Below are 5000 nucleotides of genomic sequence, written 5' to 3'. Positions count from 1 at the left end.
CGACCGAGAAGGTCGCGTAACTATTTAGCATGCCAGAGTCTCGTTCGTTATCGGAATTAACCAGACAAATCGCTCCACCAACTAAGAACGGCCATGCACCACCACCCACAGAATCAAGAAAGAGCTCTCAATCTGTCAATCCTACCTGTGTCCGGGCCGGGTGAGTTTCCCCGTGTTGAGTCAAATTAAGCCGCAGGCTCCACTCCTGGTGGTGCCCTTCCGTCAATTCCTTTAAGTTTCAGCTTTGCAACCATACTTCCCCCGGAACCCAAAGACTTTGGTTTCCCGGAAGCTGCCGGAAAGGTCGTCATGGTAACGCCTCCCGATCGCTAGTTGGCATCGTTTATAGTCAGAACTAGGACGGTATCTGATCGTCTTCGAACCTCTGACTTTCGCTCTTGATTAAAGAACATTCTTGGCGAATGCTTTCGCAGTAGTTCGTCTTCCGCCGATCCAAGAATTTCACCTCTAACGGCAGAGTACGGACGCCCCCGTCTGTCCCTCTTAATCATTACCTCGTGCTCCGAAAACCAACAAAATAGAACCGAGGTCCTATTCCATTATTCCATGCAACACTATGCAGGCGAACAGCCTGCTTTGAACACTCTAATTTTTTCAAAGTAAACTTATCGGCCACCGCCGACACTCAGTCAAGAGCACCGACGGAGAACCGAAGGTGAGGCGAACGCAACCAGTGACACGCCTTGCGACGGACCGGCGGCGCTCGCCCAAAATCCAACTACGAGCTTTTCAACCGCAACAACTTTAGCATACACTGTTGGAGCTGGAATTACCGCGGCTGCTGGCACCAGACTTGCCCTCCAATGGATACTCGTTAAGAGTTTTAGGATGTACTCATTCCAATTACAGGGCCTCGTTAGAGTCCTGTATTGTTATTTTTCGTCACTACCTCCCCGTGTCGGGAATGGGTAATTTGCGCGCCTGCTGCCTTCCTTGGATGTGGTAGCCGTTTCTCAGGCTCCCTCTCCGGAATCGAACCCTGATTCCCCGTTACCCGTTATCACAAAGGTAGGCACGTAGCGTACCTTCGACAGTTGATAGGGCAGACACTTGAATGATACGTCGTCGGTGCAGAGACCGTACGATCCGCGTGGTTATCCAGAGTCATCAAACGTCACAGGACGAACCCGGTCGGTTTTGATCTGATAAAAGCGCGCCTCCCGAAGTCGGCGCTTAATGCATGTATTAGCTCTAGAATTACCACAGTTATCCACTTCGCTTACGAGACCAAATAAACCAAGACTGATTTAATGAGCCATTCGCAGTTTCGCTTTACGAGAACTCGTACTTGCACCTGCATGGCTTAATCTTTGAGACAAGCATATCACTACTGGCAGGATCAACCAGATAGCTGCGACAGCTGCGCTCGGCCCTTGCTGGGCCGCCCGGCGCGTGCTCGTCGCATTCGTTTAAGACCGAGGCGATCGCCTGCGGCCGTACTCAGCTTCGACAGTCGCTGGCCGCGACGTCCACGCTCTCGCCGGCAGTGCCAGGCGGAGCGATTTGCGTTTTTTCTTTGCTCGCCCTCTCTCGGGCTCGATCCATTCAGTTTCGCACAAACAAGAGCTCTGCCGGCCGCCTGCAGCGGTGCCTAAAACCCGGGCATAACAATGCGACCGTTCTGCTAGGCCGACAAGCGCTCAAACCAGACGCTCGATCGAACGCCCCCTACATATTAGTCGAGACAACGGCTCGCTCATTAGCATCGCGTTTGTACTTTAACTTTTTTCGGCTCGGCTTCTTTCGACGCCGATGCCGGCGACGCAGCACTCTCTCGCCCGCCAGCCACCGAGAAAAGGGTGCGCTCCGACCGGCCCCGCACCGCTCTTTCTTGGCTCATTCGAAATTACTGTCTTTCGCTCTGACATGCCTTACCTAGGGTTAGGTTAGTATGCTTGCACGTTTGTACTTTAACTTTTTTCGGCTCGGCTTCTTTCGACGCCGATGCCGGCGACGCAGCACTCTCTCGCCCGCCAGCCACCGAGAAAAGGGTGCGCTCCGACCGGCCCCGCACCGCTCTTTCATGGCTCATTCGAGTTTACTGTCTTTCGCTCTGACATGCCTTACCTAGGGTTAGGTTAGTATGCTTGCACGTTTGTACTTTAACTTTTTTCGGCTCGGCTTCTTTCGACGCCGATGCCGGCGACGCAGCACTCTCTCGCCCGCCAGCCACCGAGAAAAGGGTGCGCTCCGACCGGCCCCGCACCGCTCTTTCTTGGCTCATTCGAAATTACTGTCTTTCGCTCTGACATGCCTTACCTAGGGTTAGGTTAGTATGCTTGCACGTTTGTACTTTAACTTTTTTCGGCTCGGCTTCTTTCGACGCCGATGCCGGCGACGCAGCACTCTCTCGCCCGCCAGCCACCGAGAAAAGGGTGCGCTCCGACCGGCCCCGCACCGCTCTTTCTTGGCTCATTCGAAATTACTGTCTTTCGCTCTGACATGCCTTACCTAGGGTTAGGTTAGTATGCTTGCACGTTTGTACTTTAACTTTTTTCGGCTCGGCTTCTTTCGACGCCGATGCCGGCGACGCAGCACTCTCTCGCCCGCCAGCCACCGAGAAAAGGGTGCGCTCCGACCGGCCCCGCACCGCTCTTTCATGGCTCATTCGAGTTTACTGTCTTTCGCTCTGACATGCCTTACCTAGGGTTAGGTTAGTATGCTTGCACGTTTGTACTTTAACTTTTTTTGGCTCGGCTTCTTTCGACGCCGATGCCGGCGACGCAGCACTCTCTCGCCCGCCAGCCACCGAGAAAAGGGTGCGCTCCGACCGGCCCCGCACCGCTCTTTCTTGGCTCATTCGAAATTACTGTCTTTCGCTCTGACATGCCTTACCTAGGGTTAGGTTAGTATGCTTGCACGTTTGTACTTTAACTTTTTTTGGCTCGGCTTCTTTCGACGCCGATGCCGGCGACGCAGCACTCTCTCGCCCGCCAGCCACCGAGAAAAGGGTGCGCTCCGACCGGCCCCGCACCGCTCTTTCTTGGCTCATTCGAAATTACTGTCTTTCGCTCTGACATGCCTTACCTAGGGTTAGGTTAGTATGCTTGCACGTTTGTACTTTAACTTTTTTCGGCTCGGCTTCTTTCGACGCCGATGCCGGCGACGCAGCACTCTCTCGCCCGCCAGCCACCGAGAAAAGGGTGCGCTCCGACCGGCCCCGCACCGCTCTTTCATGGCTCATTCGAGTTTACTGTCTTTCGCTCTGACATGCCTTACCTAGGGTTAGGTTAGTATGCTTGCACGTTTGTACTTTAACTTTTTTTGGCTCGGCTTCTTTCGACGCCGATGCCGGCGACGCAGCACTCTCTCGCCCGCCAGCCACCGAGAAAAGGGTGCGCTCCGACCGGCCCCGCACCGCTCTTTCTTGGCTCATTCGAAATTACTGTCTTTCGCTCTGACATGCCTTACCTAGGGTTAGGTTAGTATGCTTGCACGTTTGTACTTTAACTTTTTTCGGCTCGGCTTCTTTCGACGCCGATGCCGGCGACGCAGCACTCTCTCGCCCGCCAGCCACCGAGAAAAGGGTGCGCTCCGACCGGCCCCGCACCGCTCTTTCTTGGCTCATTCGAAATTACTGTCTTTCGCTCTGACATGCCTTACCTAGGGTTAGGTTAGTATGCTTGCACGTTTGTACTTTAACTTTTTTCGGCTCGGCTTCTTTCGACGCCGATGCCGGCGACGCAGCACTCTCTCGCCCGCCAGCCACCGAGAAAAGGGTGCGCTCCGACCGGCCCCGCACCGCTCTTTCTTGGCTCATTCGAAATTACTGTCTTTCGCTCTGACATGCCTTACCTAGGGTTAGGTTAGTATGCTTGCACGTTTGTACTTTAACTTTTTTCGGCTCGGCTTCTTTCGACGCCGATGCCGGCGACGCAGCACTCTCTCGCCCGCCAGCCACCGAGAAAAGGGTGCGCTCCGACCGGCCCCGCACCGCTCTTTCTTGGCTCATTCGAGTTTACTGTCTTTCGCTCTGACATGCCTTACCTAGGGTTAGGTTAGTATGCTTGCACGTTTGTACTTTAACTTTTTTCGGCTCGGCTTCTTTCGACGCCGATGCCGGCGACGCAGCACTCTCTCGCCCGCCAGCCACCGAGAAAAGGGTGCGCTCCGACCGGCCCCGCACCGCTCTTTCTTGGCTCATTCGAAATTACTGTCTTTCGCTCTGACATGCCTTACCTAGGGTTAGGTTAGTATGCTTGCACGTTTGTACTTTAACTTTTTTCGGCTCGGCTTCTTTCGACGCCGATGCCGGCGACGCAGCACTCTCTCGCCCGCCAGCCACCGAGAAAAGGGTGCGCTCCGACCGGCCCCGCACCGCTCTTTCTTGGCTCATTCGAAATTACTGTCTTTCGCTCTGACATGCCTTACCTAGGGTTAGGTTAGTATGCTTGCACGTTTGTACTTTAACTTTTTTTGGCTCGGCTTCTTTCGACGCCGATGCCGGCGACGCAGCACTCTCTCGCCCGCCAGCCACCGAGAAAAGGGTGCGCTCCGACCGGCCCCGCACCGCTCTTTCTTGGCTCATTCGAAATTACTGTCTTTCGCTCTGACATGCCTTACCTAGGGTTAGGTTAGTATGCTTGCACGTTTGTACTTTAACTTTTTTTGGCTCGGCTTCTTTCGACGCCGATGCCGGCGACGCAGCACTCTCTCGCCCGCCAGCCACCGAGAAAAGGGTGCGCTCCGACCGGCCCCGCACCGCTCTTTCATGGCTCATTCGAGTTTACTGTCTTTCGCTCTGACATGCCTTACCTAGGGTTAGGTTAGTATGCTTGCACGTTTGTACTTTAACTTTTTTTGGCTCGGCTTCTTTCGACGCCGATGCCGGCGACGCAGCACTCTCTCGCCCGCCAGCCACCGAGAAAAGGGTGCGCTCCGACCGGCCCCGCACCGCTCTTTCATGGCTCATTCGAGTTTACTGTCTTTCGCTCTGACATGCCTTACCTAGGGTTAGGTTAGTATGCTTGCACGTTTGT

The 5000-nt window shown here is 54.6% G+C and overlaps 1 non-coding gene across 1 annotated transcript in view; it reads right to left on the bottom strand.

Annotated features, from left to right (window-relative positions):
• The window catches only part of LOC144420291 (small subunit ribosomal RNA), a 1808-nt gene extending 437 nt beyond the window's left edge, over positions 1 to 1371 (bottom strand). The window contains exon 1 of the ribosomal RNA XR_013474644.1: positions 1 to 1371. This exon is cut by the window's left edge and continues 437 nt beyond it. This is a non-coding gene — a ribosomal RNA (small subunit ribosomal RNA).
• Between the last annotated feature and the right edge of the window lie 3629 nt (positions 1372 to 5000).

The sequence above is a fragment of the Styela clava genome, chromosome 2 (assembly GCF_964204865.1).
Source record: "Styela clava chromosome 2, kaStyClav1.hap1.2, whole genome shotgun sequence".
In the NCBI taxonomy this organism is placed as follows: domain Eukaryota; kingdom Metazoa; phylum Chordata; class Ascidiacea; order Stolidobranchia; family Styelidae; genus Styela; species Styela clava.
This window is presented reverse-complemented; position numbering and strand designations above follow the sequence as displayed.